Raw genomic sequence first — 19,345 nt, 5'->3', positions numbered from 1 at the left:
TGCTATGGCCTGGGAAGGCACTAGAAGATGGCCAAAGTGTTTGGACCCTTTCACTCACATGGGAAACCTGGAAGAAGCCCCTGGCTCCTGGCTTCTGATTGGCCCGATTCCAGCCTTTGTACCCATTTGGGGAGTGAACCAGTAGATAGAAGAACTCTCTCTTCCTCTCTCTTCTGCCTCTGCCTCTGCCTCTCTGCCTTTCATATAGATAGATAAATCTTTAAAAACAATACTAATTGGTAGAAAATGTAGAGGAATAACAGAAAGCAACAAAATTCCATGAGCATGGGGATTTTTGCCTATTTTGTTTATCACTGTATCATTGGTATCTAGAATAGTACCTGCTATATATAAGTGCTCAATAAATTTATTGAAATTATGAATAAGAATCTTTTTCCATTACACATTTTCCAATTATGTCCTTTATCACATTTTCCACAGGGATTTTGTTTCTTTAGTTACTACAATTTGTTTTTTAAAATCTCCTCACTTATTAAGGACACTAATTCTCTGTACGAAACACTGATTTCAAATAATTTCTCAAGTTTAACTTTTGCCTTTTTATTTATTTGAATTATTTACATATTAAAAAACTTACTAGTCAGCCAATTCTCTTTTATAACTTTTTCCGAATATTTATTATCTACAGAAAGTCCTTCCCAGTTCCCAAGAGCTTAGGCGGCTGTCATCGCCCTCTCTGGTCTGATCCAAATGACTTCAACTGTAAGGCTGGTCCATCCTCTCCTGGAGCTGGGGCCTGTTGCACAGGCATCTGATGCAGAGGATTTCCCGCCCCCACTGGGCTCGTCCAACCCCCAAAGCTCCCCTTCCAGCTCACTCTTTTGCATAATTACACGCTGAGGTCATGTGTTTAGGACACCATAGTTCCATCACTATGGAGATGATGTGACGTCAAAGCCCAAGCCAGAGGCCTCCCATGCAGGGTGAAGCCAAGGGAGAAGATGGAGGGGAGGGAAGAAGCCGGCGGCCATAGGCAGGGCACCCAAAGTGTATCCCACTGAGCTCACGAGGCCGTCCTGGTACACACGGCTCCCCAGTTCCCCAGGCATCAGGGCTGTCTGGGAAGCACACAGTTCTGCAGCCCAGCTGGTATGGGCTGCGGCCCACTGAGCAGCAGTGAGCCATGCTCATGTTCTCACCCCTTTCTGCCTTGGGGCCCTGGGCCTGACCCCACACTGGCAGGCAGCTTCCTGCTGAATTCTCCATCGCGCTTTCCTCTTTCCCCTCGGAATCCAATTCCCTGCCTTTGGTCACTTCACCGGGGCATCCTTAGCCCCCTTGTTCCTTCCAGATTCAAATCTACTCTCCCCTTGATTTCCAGACTAATCATCTAAGGCAAGAACCTGACTACCTTATACAGCTTATAGCATTAATTCAATGATTAACCATTGGCCTAAGGGGCAGGGCTTCTAAATTCCTTGTAATCTGACCCTTGCTTCTGTGTGTAACCAGCCCCACACTATGCCCTTTCTGCTATAGCCATATTCTGCCTAGCACTTGAAAATTCTGCTTTTTCCATAAATAATAACAACTTCCTCTAAACTGATAACACAGAGCTTATAGAGTCCTCTGAAGGTGCATATGCTTGTATAGCCTCATATTTTAGGATAAAACAGGATTCATAATAGTTAAGCAACTCACCTAGCGTCACACAGCTTTTAAGTAGGTTTTTCTAATCTAAACATCCTGGCCCTTCTGCTAGCTAGGGAGACCAACCATCCCATTTACCCAGAGCAGTCTCACTTTTAGAACTCAAAGTTTCACATCCCAGGAAACGTTTCAGTCCCAGGCACACCTGGATGGTTGGCTGCCCTACCTACCACTGCCCCTCATGCTCTTACCTATTAGTGCCAACTCATCTTCCACACAGGAGCTCTCTCTGCCTCCTCCAGGAACCCTCCAAGCCACTTGCACTAGGGAAGTGCATCTCTTATGCCCTGCCACATCCCCAGGGCTGTCTCCATGTCTAGAAGAGACCTGTGTGCTTACTCATCGCTGCTGTGAGAGGATGAACTCCTGCCTATCGGGATCCAGATCCATTCATCTCTGTGTGCTGAGCAGGAGTAGAAACCAAGTAGTTTGCGCATTGACTGTGCAACTCTAATAAGGGTCACTCTTTGGGTGACCCAGAGGCCATGATATCCTGAGAGAGTGGTTTCTAGAAATTATTTTTAAGAAATCCAGGAATGGGTCATTTCCCAAGTCTCACAGCCAGCAAGTATGACTCAAATGATTACTCCACTTGGGATGTGTGGAACCCACAAGGTCCATTGGTATGAATGTCTGCTGCTGGGTTTTAAGCCCATGGACATATCAAATGACCCCCCTGAAAATCTCTGGGAATGTTAGCTGGTGGGATCTATTCATAACGGAAGAGAGGAGATAGGCGGAATGTATCATATTCCAAATGCTTTCTGCTCTGAAGCTCAGGAAATGCTGGCACTTGTTCTTCACAGCCATTGGAGGGATCTGTGAATCCACCCCAAACCATCCAAAGTCCACTCCCCTCCAACACACCCTCCACGTATATGCACTGATCATTTAGAAAGAAAGAGAATGCAGGTGCCTTCACCTGAGCTTCGACTTGCGTCCCAGTGAATGGAAAGCACAAAACTTAGGAAAAGACAAAAAAGCAAGTTCCATAGTTGGGTGGAAGAAAGAGTTCAGATTCAGACTGGTTCTGATTTACCAAAACATGTCCTACTGCTCTGACGAGCAACTGTTAGAATCAAAACCACCTGACATGTGTCAAAACACAGCATCACTGCCCACCGGCAGCCACCAAGGCACCGATATTTAATCCAGCCACTGTCTTCTCCCTCCTGCCTTTGCTCCATGATAAAAGCAATGTGGCCTGACCCCCTGTTGCTCCCAGATAGTGACACCCAGGAAGGGAGCTGGAGAGGAGAGGAAAATCCAGGAATGAAGCCCACAGCTCAGCAGGCCAATAGGTATTGGCACCAGTAGTAGCCAAGAGGAGACTCTTTCTACACACAACACTTCTGAGTCCACAGAGCACTCCTACAAATGTTCCTTAACCTGCACTGAGCTTTGCAGGCAACATCTAGGGCAGTGCATTGCTCAGCTTTCCATTACTGTAACAAGACATTTGAGGCAACTAACTTATGCAGAGAAGAGGTGTATTTAGCTCACAGTTTTGAGGGTGCACAGTACAACATTGGGCAGCCCCATTCAGCCTCTTGGGATAGAGCTCACGTTGGCAGAGTCCCAGAGTGCTACACAGCACCACCTGACAAGAGACAGGCAATGTGCAAATCCATGCCTATGTGGACTCTGATAAAGCTACTAGGGTTTAATTATGGAGGCTCCATCCTGATGACCTAATCCAATCCAATCACCTGCCAAAGGCCCTGCCTCTAAACACCATAACTGGGTTAAATTTTCACCCTCTTGGTACCTTTAGCATAAGACTTGGGGATCAACCTCCTGAGTTTGGGAACAAGTTGAACGTAAACTATTAGTCTCACTGGGTAGATGGCAAATTTGAGGTGCAGAAAGGTAAAGCAACTTATCAAGTCCAGTAAAAAATGAAACCCAGTTATGTCTTCCTAAAGATTTGCTTTTTTTTTTTTTTTTTTTTTTTTTTTTTGTCAGGCAGAGTTAGACAGTGAGAGAGAGAGACAGAGAGAAAGGTCTTCCTTCTGTTGGTTCACCCCCCAAATGGCTGCTACTGCCAGCGCGCTGCACTGATCTGAAGCCAGGAGCCAGGTGCTTCCCCTGGTCTCCCATGCGGGCGCAGGGCCCAAGGACTTGGGCCATCCTCCACTACACTCCCAGGCCACAGCAGAGAGCTGGCCTGGAAGAGGAGCAACCGGGACAGAATCCAGCGCCCCAACCAGGACTAGAACTCGGGGTGTGGCACCACAGGCAGAGGATTAGCCTAGTGAGCTGCAGTGCCAGCCAAGATTTTGCTTCTTAACAAACCCCCCTTATAGCACCTACCATATTCCAGGCATTGTCCTGATGTTCTCTTGTTCAATCAGTCTGATGGCTCTGGGTTCTCCTCTGGGCTCTCCTCTGGGCTCCTACCCCGACCTCCTTCAGCTCCTGCACAGCCCAACATCCTGGGAAGTGTCTTTGTGATAAATGACCACAAGGCTCCCTGAGGAAGTCAGGCTGAGGTCAGAGGGAGACTTCATGACTCGTCATTGGGCTTCTAGGTTTCATTCTACCAAGCTGAGAAGGTCTTAGAAATTCTAACCATGTGCCAGGCCTGGAGCCAGGGTAACAGATCCCACCTCCAGCCCCTGACTTGGCCACTTCCTGTCCATGTGCCATCTGAGTCCCAGTGAACCAAGGGCTGGGCTAGAGCTTCCCAGGAAGAAATGTGGGACAGCTCAGGCTCAGGGACAGCTTGAGGGGAAGGGAGAGATTCTGAGCTCAAACCCAAAGTAGGGTCAAAGGATTAGATCCAGTGCCCTGGTTGGCAGAAAATGCAGGTCCCTACCAGCCAAGGAAGTGGTTTAGACATTCTTGATCGCATTTCTTGCTTGCACCACAAGATGTAAACACCCAGGCAGCAAGACAGGCAGCCTCTCAATACATTTGGAAGAAATTCTTTTCACTGAATCTCATGGGCTTCTAAAACTTTTAAGAATACATTAGAACTTTTCAGCTCCTTGAAGAGAATTTTAAGCAGATGGGCTTATGGGTAGGGTACTGGCTTGTCTTCCATGAGAGTAGAGCACAGAGACTTCTACAAGGGTGCTTGACCACTATCGGAGATCAAACTTCCTTATGGCAGACTCAGATGATATTTTACCTCCATTCAAAGCCCTCCTTAGCAAAACCAACACCCTACGCCAGGTACGGAGATTACAGCATAAGCAACTGTCCCAGCCTTCAGTAGCCAAGCTGTGGCAGAAGCAGGGTCTTCCCTGGTCTGGCAGAGCCACCCTCCAATCTAGATTCAGGGTTCAACTCATCATGGAAACAGGCCTGGGCAAGCCTCACGCTCTACTCAGTTTCTTTGACTCAAAGAGATACAAGTCTTTTTTGCTCCAAGGGAAATTTTTGTGAAATTGCAGGAAAGTGTGGGCATCTCTTGGTTATTCGAGTTTCACAGGTTTCATTCCCCAGAGCCCCCTCTGTCTGGAAGCCTAGACAAAGACAGAAGGAACAGGCTTTTTTCAAGGACTCTCAGATGGCCCTGATCCTGGAGTCTGCAGATGAAATGGGTATTGATGAGATCATGCTGGGGTAGGGGAAGTAATCTGCCCGGTGTTCTTATAAAAAGGGGAAATTGGGACACGAGAGGTACATTACAGGGAAAACTCCCTGTGAAGATGAAGTCAGAGATCAGGTGACAGCACACACTAAGGATGCCCAAGACTGCGGGAAGCTGGGGGAGAGGACTGGAAAAAAGTCTTCTGCAAAGATCCCAGAAGGTGCCACAGCTGCCACTCACACCTTAACCTTGGACTTCCAGCCACCAGAATTGTAAAAAATAAGGAAGAATAGTGGGAGCATGGTTGGGAAGGAGGTTAGGGTAGGAAGTATCACTATGTTCCTGAAGCTGTACATATGAAATATGTGAAATTTGTATGCCTTAAATAAAATTAACAAAAAAGCACAACATACGTATGTAGGGCTCAGTACTATATGTGGTTCCAGGAGCGCACTGTGGGTGTTGGACTGTATAGCCTATGGATAAAGGGAGCTATTGTAATTTGTTCTTATGTGCTACAATGTAAATGAACTAGGACAGTCCAGAACATGGACTCCACCTGCAGCACCAGCATCCCATATGTGGGTGCTGGTTCTAGGCCCAGCTGTTTCTCTTCCCTAGGCCCAGCTGCTCTTCTTCTGAACCAGCTCTCTGCTATGACCTGGGAAAGCAGTGGAAGGTGGACCAAGTGTGTGGGCTGCTGCATCCATATGGGAGACCCGGAAGAATCTCCTGGTTCCTGGCTTTGGATTGGCCCAACTCTGGCTGTTGTGACCATTTGGGGAGTGAACCAGCAGTTCACTTTCTCTCTGTCTCTCCCTCTCACTGTCTGTAACTCTACTTCACAAATAAAAAAATCTTTTTTTATTCTATCTTTTTTTTATTATTTATTAAATATAAATTTCCACAGTACAGTTTATGGATTACAATGTCTACTCCCCCCATAATTTTCCTCCCACTCGCACCCCTCCCATCTCCCGCTCCGTCTCCCATTCCATTCACATCAAGATTCATTTTCAATTATCTTTATATACATAAGATCGATTTAGTATACATTAAGTAAAGATTTCATTAGTTTGCACCCACACAGAAACACAAGTGTAAAATACTGTTTCAGTACTAATTATAGCATTACTTCACATTGGACAACACATTAAGGACAGATCCCACATGAGAAGTAAGTACACAGTGACTCCTGTTGTTGACTTAACAATTTGACACTCTTGTTTATGGCATCAGTAATCACCCCAGGCTCTAGTCATGAGTTGCCAAAGCCTTTTGAGTTCACTGACTTCGATCTTATTCCGACAAGGTCATAGTCAAAGTGGAAGTTCTCTCCTCCCTTCAGAGAAAAGTACTTCCTTCTTTGATGGTCCCGTTCTTTCCACTGGGATCTCACTCACAAAGATCTTTCATTTAGGTCTTCTTTTTTTTTTTCCCAGAGTGTCTTGGCTTTCCATGCCTAAAATACTCTCATGGGCTCTTCAGCCAGATCCGAATGCCTTAAGGACTGATTCTGAGGCCAGAGTGCTATTTAGGACATCTGCCATTCTATGAGTCTGCTGAGTATCTCACTTCCCATGATGGATCATTCTCCGCCTTTTCGATTCTATCAGTTAGTATTAGCAGACACTAGTCTTGTTTGTGTGATCCCTTTGACTCTTAGACCTATCAGTGTGGTCAATTGTGAACTGAAATTGATCACTTGGACTAGTGAGATGGCATTGGTACATGCCACCTTGATGGGATTGTATTGGAATCCCCTGGCACGTTTCTAACTCCACCATTTGGGACAAGTCCAATTGAGCATGTCCCAAATTGTACATCTCCTCCCTCTCTTATTCCCACTGTTATATTTAACAGGGATCACATTTCAGTTAAAATTTAAACACCAAGAATAATTGTGTGTTAATTACAGAGTTCAACCAATATTACTAGAACAAAACAAAGAAAAAATACTAAAATGGATAAAGTATTACATTGTACATCAACAGTCAGAACAAGAGCTGATCAAGTCACTGTTTCTCACAGTGTCTTAAAATCTGATATTGCAGGCCAGTGCAATAGCTCACTAGGCTAATTCTCCACCTTGTGTCGCTGGCACACCAGGTTCTAGTCCCAGTCGGGGCACCGGATTCTGTCCCGGTTGCCCCTCTTCCAGGCCAGCTCTCTGCTGTGGCCTGGGAGTGCAGTGGAGGATGGCCCAAGTACTTGGGCCCTGCACCCCACGGGAGACCAGGAGAAGCACCTGGCTCCTGCCATCGGATCAGCGCGGTGCGCCGGCTGCAGCACGCCGGCCGTGGCGGCCATTGGAGGGTGAACCAACAGCAAAGGAAGACCTTTTTCTCTGTCTCTCTCTCTCTCACTGTCCACTCTGCCTGTCAAAAAAAAATCTGATATTGTGATGCCTCCAGTTTTGTTTTTGGTGTATAAGACTACTTTGACTATTTGGGGTCTCTTGTGTTTCCATATGAATTTTAGCAAAATTTTTTTCTAGATCTGATCACTGCTATTTTGACTTAGATTGCATTTAATCTGCTTTTATTAGTATGAATATTTTGATGATATTAAGTCATCCAGTCCATGACCATGAATGATTTTTCCATTTTTTTCTGCCTTCTTCTATTTCTTTCTTTAATGTTTTGTAATTTTCACCATAGAGATCTTTGACATCCTTGGTTAAATTTATTCCAAGGTATTTAATATTTTTCTGGCTATTGTGAATGGGATTGATCTTAGAAGTTCTCCTCCACAGGCCGGCGCCGTGGCTCAATAGGCTAATCCTCCACCTTGCGGTGCCGGCACACCGGGTTCTAGTCCCGGTCGGGGCGCCGGATTCTGTCCCGGTTGCCCCTCTTCCAGGCCAGCTCTCTGCTATGGCCAGGGAGTGCAGTGGAGGATGGCCCAGGTGCTTGGGCCCTGCACCCCATGGGAGACCAGGAAAAGCACCTGGATCCTGGCTCCTGCCATCGGATCAGCGCGGTGCACCGGCTGCAGCGGCGGCCATTGGAGGGTGAACCAACGGCAAAGGAAGACCTTTCTCTCTCTGTCTCTCTCTCACTGTCCACTCTGCCTGTCAAAAAAAAAAAAAAAAAAAAGAAGTTCTCCTCAGTCTTGGCATTGTCTATGTATACAAAGGCTATTGACTTTTGTGTGTTAATTTTATATCCTACCACTTTACCAAACTTTTTTATGAGTTCCAATAGTCTCTTAATGGAATATTTTGGTTTCTCTATATATATAATCATGTCATCTGCAAATAGTAACAGTTTGGCTTCCTTCCCAATTTGTATCCTCTTGATTTCTTTTTCTTACCTAATAGCACTGGCTAGAATTTCCAGGACTATATCGAATAGCAATGGTGGAAGTGGGCATTCTTGCCTGGTTCCAGATCTTAGCAGGCATGCTTCCAACTTTTCCACATTCAGTAGGATGCTGGCTCAGGGTCTGTCATAAATTGCTTTGATTGTGTTGATGAATATTTCTTCTATACCCAATTTGCTTAAGATTTTCATCATGAAAGAATGTTGTATTTTATCAAGTGGTTTCTCTGCATATATTGAAATAATCATATGGTTTTTGTTCTTCAGCTCTTTAATGTGACGTATCACATTAATTGACTTGTGAATGTTGAACCATCCCTGCATACCAGGGATAAATCCCACTTGGTCCAGGTGAATGATCTTTCTGATGTGTTGTCAGATTAGATTAGATAAAATTTTGTTGAGGATTTTTACATCTATGTTCATCAGGGATATTGCTCTATAGTTCTCTTTACCCATTGTACCTGTTTCTGGCTTAGTAATTAAGGTGATGCTGGCTTCCAAGAAGGAGTTTGGGAAGATTCCCTCATTTTCAATTGTTTTTAATAGCTTGAGAAGAATTAGAATTAGTTCTTTAAATCTCAGGTAGAATTCAGCAATTAAACCATCCAGTCCTGGGGTTTTCTTTGTTAGGAGCATCTTTATCACTGATTCAATCTCTATGTTGGTTATTTGTTTGTTTTGGTTTTTCTATGTCTTCATGATTCAATTTTGGTAGATGGTATGTGTCCAGGAATCTATCCATTTCTTCTAGATTATCTAATTTGTTGGAATACAGCTCTTTATAGTAGTTCCTGATGATTCTTTTTATTTCTATGGTATCTGTTTTTACAATTCCTTTTTCATCTCTGTTTTTATTGATTTTAGCCTTCTGCCTCTTTTGTTGGTTAGTTGGACCAATGATGAATCAACTTTGTTTATTTTTCAAAAGAAACAGCTCTTCATTTCACTAATCTTTTGCATTATTCTTTGCAGCAATTGTGTTTATTTCTTCTCTAATTTTAATTATTTCTTTTCTCCTACTAGTTTTGGGTTTGGTTTGTTGTTGCTTTTCTAGGTTCTTGAGATGCATTGATAGCTCATTCATTTGGTGCCTTTCCAACTCCTCGATGTAGGCACCAACTACTATAAACTTTCCTCTTAACACTGCTTTTGCTGTATCCCATAAGTTTTGATATGTTGTATTGTCATCTTTATTCATTTCACAAATTTTTTTATTTTGCTTTTGATTTCTTCTATGATCCATTGTTCATGCAGTAGCATACTGTTCAGTTTCTATGTTTTTGCTTGCATTCTAGAGATTCTTGGGTTGTTGACTTCCAGCTTCATTCCATTGTAATCAGAAAAGATGCCTGATATGATTTCAATTGGTTTGAATTTTCTGAGACTTGCTTTATAGCCTAGCACATGGTCCTTCCTACAGATATTTCTAATCACTGATGAAAAGAATGTGTACTCTGCAACTGCGGAATGAAAAGTTCTGTAGATATAAGTACACCCATCCGGTGCTTTAAGTCAATTAGCTCTGTTGTTTCTTGTTGATTTTCTGTCTAGTTGATATGTTGATTGATGAAAGTAGGGGGGGTTAAGTCCCTCATTACTATTGTATTGGAGTCTATGTCTCCCTTTAGATTCATTAACATTTCTTTTAAATAACAAGGTGCCCTGGCATTGGGTGCATATACATTTATTGTAGTCACATCTTCCTGTTGAACTGATCCCTTAATAATATGTTAGTTCCTATCTTTCTCTCTTTTAGCAGTTATTGTGTTAAAGTCTATTTTGTCTGATATTAGGATGGCTACACCAGCCCATTTTTGGTTTCTGTTAGCATGGAATATCTTTTTCCATCTTCTCACTTTCAGTCTGTGTATATCTTCTTTGGTGAGGTGTGTTTCTTATAGGCAGCAAATAGATGGGTGTATTTTTTTTTATCTATTCAGCCAGCCTATATATTTTAATTGGATAACTTTGGCCATTTACATTTAAGGTTACATTGATAAGTAACCACATGGCTCTGCTATATTCCCATAAATATCCTTATTGTTTATTTTGGATTTCCTTTGTACATTTCCTGGGAGATTTTCTGCCTTCATATTCTTTCATAATGATGACTATTTTCCTGTGTTTCTGGGAGTAGCATCTTTTTTTTTTTTTTAACAAAGTGGCTTTTTTTTATTTATTTATTTTTTTGACAGGCAGAGTGGACAGTGAGAGAGAGAGACAGAGAGAAAGGTCTTCCTTTGCCATTGGCTCACCCTCTAATGGCCGCTGCAGCCAGCATGCTGCAGCCAGCGCACTGTGCTGATCCGAAGGCAGGAGCCAGGTGCTTCTCCTGGTCCCCCATGCAGGTGCAGGGTCCAAGGACTTAGGCCATCCTCCACTGCACTCCCGGGCCACAGCAGAGAGCTGGCCTGGAAGAGGGGCAACCGGGACAGAATCCGGTGCCCCGACTGGGACTAGAACCCGGCGTGCCAGCACCGCAAGGCAGAGGATTAGCCTAGTGAGCTGCAGTGCCGGCCCAGTGTAGCATCTTTTATAATCATCTTTTATAAGGCTGGACCAGCGGCGAGAAGTTTTTTCAATTTCTGTTTGTTATGGAAGGTCTTTATTTCACCTTCATTCATAAATAATAGCTTTACAGGGTATAGTATTCTGGGTTGACAGGGTTTTTTTTTTCTCTTAAGACTTGGACTTTGTCTCTTCATTCTCTCCTAGCCTGAAGGGATTCTGATGAGAAGTCAGCTGTGAGTCTAATTGGAGATCCTCCAAAAATAATCTGGCATTTCTCTCATGCACATTTTAGAATTTTTGTTTATGTTTTACTGTTGAATGTTTGACTGCAATGTGTAATGGTAAAGATATTCTCTGATCATGTCTATAAGGAGTTTTATGTGTTTCCTATACTTGGACGTCCCTTTCTTTCTCAAATTATTGAAATTTTCTATAATTATTTTACTGAATAGTCCTTCTAATCCTTTCTCTCTTTCCACACCAGCAGGAACTCCTAAGATGTATATGTTGGGTCATTCAGTAGTATTCCATAGGTCTCCAACACTGTTTTTAATTTTTACAAATTCCTTCTTTTTTGGTCTGAGATATTTCTAAAGATTTGTCTTCCATCTCAGATATTCTTTCTTCGGCCTCACCAAATCTGTTGCTAAGATTTTCCAACACATATTTATTTGATGTATTAAATTCTTCTTTATAATATTTCATTTTTATTTCTCATCAAAATCTCAATTTTATGGGAAAATTTTTCATTCATGTCATGTATGATTTCTTTAATTTGTGAATTTGCTTCTTATCATTTCTGAATAACCCTATGATTAATCATTTGAGTTCTGTTGCAGGCATTTCATCAATCTCTTTATCTTCACATTCTAATATTGAAGTGTTGTTGTGTTCCTTTGGAGGTGGTCATGTTGTCATCCTTATCCTTGTTTCTTGAATTTCTGCATTTATTTTTAGGCATTTGTGGAGATACTTGCTGGTTTTATCCTCTGATGGCTTTTGGCTTTGAATTGAGCCTCTGTAGCTTAGTGGAGTGTCTTCTCTTTCAGTGAATATCCAGAGGTGTGTGCTGGGGGTGGTCATGGGGCTCTGGTACAAGCTCAAAGGTGGGGTAAGTATCCAGGGTGACACCCAAGTTTGGCATGATAGATCTCTGCTTGTTGACAGGGTATAATCACCTCTTTGGCATAACCACATCCTCACCCCTTCTCTTTAAAGGTGATCAATAGTTAGGTGCTGGCCCACAATGGGTATATGAATTGCACAAAGAATTTTTGCAGTCCTCAATATGTGCACAGATCCTGCTGCAATGACCCACCCCAGGCAATCAAAGAGCTCTATGTGTAGGGAGCCACACAAGGGATTGCCCAGAGACCCAGCTACTCCCTCTACCCTCTTGTGCACTCACAGAATTCTCATAGTCTCAGGATACAGGACTGCCTCAGTTACAGTGTACAGAAGATCCACTTTGCACCACTAGCCTGTCCCATCCATGGAGAGGCTGAGTTATTCCCAGAGCCAGCTGCCTGTGTGTTTGCCCTAGAGTTTGCCCTAGAGTAGTTTGCCCTAGAGCAGCCTAAAGCAGTATGCCCTGTCCCTATTCTGTCATCTTGGAATCTCCCTGTGCTTTTTTCCTATACATACATACCTATAATAAAGTTGCATTGATAAGTTAGGCATAGTAAGAGACTAACACTATTAATTATAAAATAGAACAATTTTGGCCAGTGCTGTGGCTCAATAGGCTAATCCTCCGCCTTGCAGCGCCAGCACACTGGGTTCTAGTCCCAGTCGGGGCACTGGATTCTGTCCCAGTTGCTCCTCTTCCAGGCCAGCTCTCTGCTGTGGCCCGGGAGTGCAGTGGAGGATGGCCCAAGTCCTTGGACCCTGCACCCGCATGGGAGACCAGGAGAAGCACCTGGCTCCTGCCTTCGGATCAGCACAGTGCGCTGGCTGCAGCACGCTGGCTGCAGCGGCCATTAGAGGGTGAGCCAATGGCAAAGGAAGACCTTTCTCTCTGTCTCTCTCTCTCACTGTCCACTCTGCCTGTCAAAAAAAAAATAGAACAATTTTAACAGTATGCCAGCATCCTTACTCTGCTTTTTGGCCACTAGGGCCATTATCAAATAAAATAAGGATTACTTGAACATAAGCATTGTGAAACTGCAACAATGGATCTAATAACCAATATTACCACTAAATGGCTAATAGATGCATAGCACATGCAGCATGGATATTCTGGACAATGGGGTTGATTTATGTTCTGGGTGGGACACACCAGGACAGAGATTTCAATTTGATCATTAGAATGGCATGCAGCTTAAAAACCTATGAATTGCTTCCTTTGAACTGTGGTTGACTTTGGGTAACTGAAACCACAGAAGGTGAGACCACAGAGAGGAGGCATGGCTGTAGGCAGGAGGGCTGGCAGGGAACCCTTTAGAAATACTCACGTATTTGTCTAAACTTGCCGTGTTAAAGACAGCAACTCTTAATTTTACATTTAAAAACAAACTAATCATGCTTTTAAGTAGGTAGGATGATAAAGCTTTACCAAAATGGTTGGCAACATGACAGAGTGGGGGTCAGGGTGGAGAGCACAGGGTCTTGCTGAACCCATCAAACAGTGCCAATTAATATATCCATCATCGATGTGTGTGTAGACACATTCTTCCAAGAAATTTCAGTATTCCTCCAAAGTTAGATCAGAATTCAAACTTTGTACAGTGGACACCAAAATGACTTAATGTGCTATTTTTAAAAATGAGCAAACAAGCCAGCAAACAATATTCAATAACATGGAAAACCAACATGGTCAAGGCCTACACAAAGAATGATAACTTAAATTCATTTCACGACAACAGTGCTCTGCCCTCTGCTGCCCTCCTCCTGTGTGGGGGAAGCAGCTCTCGGATGCGCACCAAGTCCAGATCCAAATTGCAGCTTTTCAAAAGCATGTTGATCAGTGATTCCAACCACTGTCAATCCCAGTGACTTTTCTCTAAGCTCTTTTGGTATCTTACAACCCTTTCCTATCATCCAAGATCTGCTATCACACAAGCCCCAGTACAACCTCCTGCCTCTGCCACTGGGCAGAACAGCATATCGTCTGATCACTCAGGGCCCCCACTCGGGGACTCCTGAAGAAGTGATTGGAAACAGGGGTGAGGGCACAGTGCAGAAACCTCAGGCCTTTGGCTGGGGAGCTCAAAATCACCAGCAAGACACCCTGGAACAGATCACCAAGTTAGGGTGCAAAGGGTGGCAAGAAAAGAGGCTTATCCAGGAGCTCTTTGGAGCTGGGCACAAGCACCATCCCCAGCAAGGGTCTGTGATACCTCCACTGCAACAGGCCGGCTCTGGGAGCCTGAGATGACGCCTCAGTGCCAGGTCTCTCCTCCCTATCACTATGCAGATCTCCCGTCCTCAGAGACCAGCACATGACACCACGTGCTGAAGTGCTGCAGAAAGGGCCAAAAGAAGGGCACAACACCAAGAATGAGGCTCAGCAAGGTGGAGCCAGGATGCCTTCCCTCCCTATCACCTCTGTCTCATATTCCCTGCTCCAGCCAAGGTCCCCGTGACTCAGTCTTACACATGGCATGAAAGTCCAGCTCTCTCAGGAATTCAGCGCATTCTGGCAGCTGGAGCTGGCCTGGACTTCTCCATAAGAGGCTGCTGGATGCTCTGATGGACAGGAAGCATTTCATCCAGAAAATCAGGGGCCTCTGGTTGGGGCCCACTTGGACTCAGCTTGAAATCAGCTCGCGGGGATATCTGGGCCTGAGTTTTCATCAAGCGCACAGGGATGCACGAATCAGGGCCAGATGGATTAAATTACCCTTGAAACATGAGCACAATTACAATCCTGGCCAGGAGGGAAGGCATAGGCCTGGGTAGTATGATGCTGGAGCCACCCTTCCCCGCCATGGGAGAGACCATTTGAATGTGATGACAAAGGTCTGGTTTTGCCAGGCTCAGAGAGTTAGCACAAGGTGGCTGTGGGCTGCAGACATATGGAGAGCAACATCTGACACAGAGATCAGAACGATTCAATGTCTCTGCCGCCCAGGTCCTAGCCTCCACCCCAAGCCCTGCCCACAGTACAGCTCAGCAGGTGTTTGAGACCAAACAGAACTTTCCAAATCGCCTCCAAAGGTATTATCCCAGGCCAGAACTATGTCCAAGCTAAGGCTTTTCACTACTACTCACTCTGGAGTTAATTACAAAAGTTTTCTCCTGGTGCAAAAGGAGGGAAATAGACAGAATTCTGAATGGGAAGGATGAAATCGGACATGGGTCCACGAGAATGGACCTGGGCCAGAAATGTGACCATTCTGGTAAACCAATAGGAGAAGTGAGCCCAGGACCAACAGGTGAGCAGGTGGGAGACTCCAGGTGCCAGGCCAGAAGGTGGATAGATACTTGAGAAAATGAGCAAGGACACAGGGACCATGGAAGGTGACAGAAGTTTGCAGAACATGCCTTCTGCGAGGAAGGAGCTGGGTTCCGAGCCAGAAGGTGACCAAGTAGGCTGTCCTCCCTCTAGAACCCAAACCCTTGCTCCCCAAACACCCCAGGGCATTGGCCACACTGTTTGATTTGCATTTCTGGACCTGCCCCACTAGACAATGCCTGGTGCATGTGTTCCTGGGATGCAGCAAACATGAGGCGAGTTGTCATTCAGTAACAGGATGTTGGGTGAATGTGTAAATGATGCTGAGAACCAACAGAACATCAGAGCTGCATAGCTGAGGCCTAAAACCCATCAGTAAGCAGAGCACGTTCTTAGAGGCCCCACCCCACGCTAACCACCTCCTCAAGTGATTCCAGGACCAACTCGGTTCCTCCACGTCTCTGGCAGAGCTCAAAGCAGGGATCCCAGAGGCTGAAGAGCCTTGTTCTCTTCTAACCAGCAGATGGACAGCTACCTTGGGCACTGATTTCCTGCTCACAAGGACATCACCTTCTATGCTTCCTTTCTTGGTGATCTCACTCTTCCTTATGGTCTTAAAGGTCCTCTTTGAGAGTTGATCTATCCCCTGCCTGGTCCTCTTCCTTGGAATTCAGACCCATATGGCTAGTTATAGTCTACTTGCCACCTCCACCTGGATGTCAAACAGTCTTGGACTCCCAAACCAAGCTCCTGCCCACTCAGCTACACCCATACCCTTCTCCATAAACAACAAATCCATTCTTCTGGTTGCCACGCTGAGATGGTTAATTTTTTTTTTTTTTTTGACAGGCAGAGTGGACAGTGAGAGAGAGAGACAGAGAGAGAAAGGTCTTCCTTTGCCGTTGGTTCACCCTCCCATGGCCGCCGCAGCTGGCGCACTACAGCCGGCGCACCGCACTGATCCGATGGCAGGAGCCAGGTACTCATCCTGGTCTCCCATGGGGTGCAGGGCCCAAGTACTTGGGCCATCCTCCACTGCACTCCCTGGCCACAGCAGAGAGCTGGCCTGGAAGAGGGGCAACCGGGACAGAATCCAGTGCCCCAACCAGGACTAGAACTCGGTGTGCCAGCGCTGCAAGGCGGAGGATTAGCCTAGTGAGCTGCAGCGCTGGCTGAGATGGTTAGTTTCATGTGTCAACTTGGCTAGGCCACAGTGCCTAAGTGTTTGGTCAAACAATATTCTGGATGCTTCTGTGAGGACTTTTGATGATATTAACACTTAAATCAGTATACTCACTAACACAGATTGCTCTCCATAATGCAGTGGACCTCACACAATCAGCTGAAAACCTGAACAAAACAAAAACTGAACTCCCCAAGCCAGAGGCAACTTTGCCAGCAATGAGCCTTTAGACTTCAATGACAACTGGGTCTCCATGTTATGGCCTGCCCTGTGGATTTTGGATTTAACAGCCTCCATCATCATGAGCCAATTCCTTAAAATAATCAATCTCTCTCTCTCTCTTTCTCTCTCTCTCTCTCTCTCTCTCTCTCTCCTGCCCCTCCCTCTCACATCTATTTCTCTATACAAGTTCTGTCTCTCTGGAGAACTCTGATACACAAGCCCAAATGGTTGGAGTCATGATCCCTCTCTCCCCAGTCTCCCACACTGAATCCAGTAGCAAATCGTGTCCAACCTCCAGATTAGATCCAGGATCCAAAGCTTCACATCACCCCTGCTGTTAACCTCCCCAGTGTGGGCCACCATCATCTCCCATCTGGATTACCACAACCACTGCTGACTGTGCTCCCTGCTTTTGCCGAAGTGACCCTTTAAGAACCTAGAGCAGGCCAAACCTGAGCAGAGCTCTGCGCAGAAGCCTCCAGAGGCTCCCCACTTCATTTGTTCAAAACTAACATCCCTACACAGTCCTAGATGATCTACACCCCACCCTCCCTGGTCCCATGACCTCCTGAATCCTGCTCCTATCCCTACTCTTCTAACTACATCCACTCTTGGCTTTGAGTGCACCAGGCATTCCCTGCCCTGAAGCCTTTGCACCCACTGTTCTCCATGGCTCTTTCCCTTCCTCCCTTCCTTTGGTCTTTACACAAATTATAACTGTTCAGTGAGGCCGTCTCTGGCCATGCTAAGATACAACCCCCATAAAAACCTCCTCATCTCCACTTTGTCCTACTTTTCACCATAGTCCAATCATTTTTAATATACTTTACACTTTTTTATTATCCTATTTATTCCCCCACTAAAGACTCATGACCCAGGGAGCTTTGAAAGCTTTGTCTCTTGCTTACCACTGTCCCTAGCAAATAGAAGGCATTTGTCTTAGCAAGTTCCAGTTGCCATGACAAACATTCTAGGCTGGGTGGCTTATTAGCAACAGAAATGTGTTTTTCCTGCTTCTGGAGGCTGGAAGTCCATGATCAAGCTTCAGAGGATCTACTTCCTCTTAGAAATCTATCTTCTGGGGCCGGTGCTGTGGCTCACTAGGTTAACCTTCTGCTTTGCGGCACCAGTATCCCATATGGACGCCGGTTCTAGTCCTGGTTGCTCCTCTTCCAGTCCAGCTCTTTGCTGTGGCCCAGGAAGGCAGTGGAGGATGGCCCAAGTGCTTGGGACTCTGCACCCGCATGGGAGACCAGGAGGAATCACCTGGCTCCTGGCTTCGGATCAGTGAAGTTCCGGCCATAGCGGCCACTTGAACGGGGTGAACCAATGGAAGGAAGACCTTTCTCTCTGTCTCTCTCTCTCAAATAATAAAAAATAATAATAATAAAATATAATAATAATAATAAATAATACTATAAATATATAAATAAATATATATTATAAATATAATGTTATTGAATTATTAATAATATTGTTAGTAATTATTAGTTATTAATAATAAATAATAAAAAAGAAATTCATCTTCTTCTACTATAACCTGACATGGTAGAAGGGGCAGGAGGTCTCTCTGAGGCCTCTTTCTAATAATTAACCCTACCCAAGAGGGCTCCTCCCCCAAGACCCACTCACCTCCCGATGCCCCACTCCTGACACCGTCACCTTGGGAGTGAGGACTTGCACCTATGAATTCAGAGAAGACAGAAATGACCAGGCACAACAGCCTTCACTGAGCAAGCATGTGTTCACAAGTGAACACTTTACATCCCAGACTGTATGAGGTGGGGGCTCCACCTGCTCCAGAGACCAGCATCAGCCTCTGCGTCTGCGTGGGCCACACTCTTCCTCCTGAGCCAGAGGCGGAGGGAGCGAAGGCTGGAAGTGAGCCTCCCCTCCCCATCTCCCACTTGGCAGGGCGCCCAACCAAAGTTCTGAGTGTCACACGCACTCGTAATTAAAGCCTTGGAAAAGCACTTCCCCAGGCCCCCTTCCTGATCTCCGAGGCATTCCAAATGCTCCGCTGGAAATGTTGAACGCTGCAGGGCCTTGATTGGGGTTTAGAAAGCACTGCTGATGACAACATACGCTCTTCGCTGGAGCGGCTTGAATTGCAAGGCCCTGCAATTCCTCCCGTTCCCTGGAGAGCGGGTCTTCCCCCCCTACACCCGCATTCTATGTGGGAAAAAGAAACCGTGCCTTTGCTAAACTCAGGGCCGAGTGTATTTGTAAATCCTCCTCTTCTTAGAGGCAGGAGACAGAGAGGTATCTCGGGGCTGAAGAAAACAGCCACACCCTGGGAGAGACAGCAGGGAGAGAGGAGAGAATTTTAATAAATTCTAAACCAAAGTCCAAGCTGTTCTATTTCTTGGAGTGCTGACAGTTAACTCTTTCTGTGCCTCTGCTGTTGCCATGACAACCCATCTATAAACAAATGATTGGGAGGCCGACGTGAGCTGGACCACCTGCCCGAGCAGGCTCTCCACTGCCCCTTGCATTCT

This window comes from Oryctolagus cuniculus, chromosome 2 (genome assembly GCF_964237555.1).
Source record: "Oryctolagus cuniculus chromosome 2, mOryCun1.1, whole genome shotgun sequence".
In the NCBI taxonomy this organism is placed as follows: Eukaryota; Metazoa; Chordata; class Mammalia; order Lagomorpha; family Leporidae; genus Oryctolagus; species Oryctolagus cuniculus.
This window is presented reverse-complemented; position numbering follows the sequence as displayed.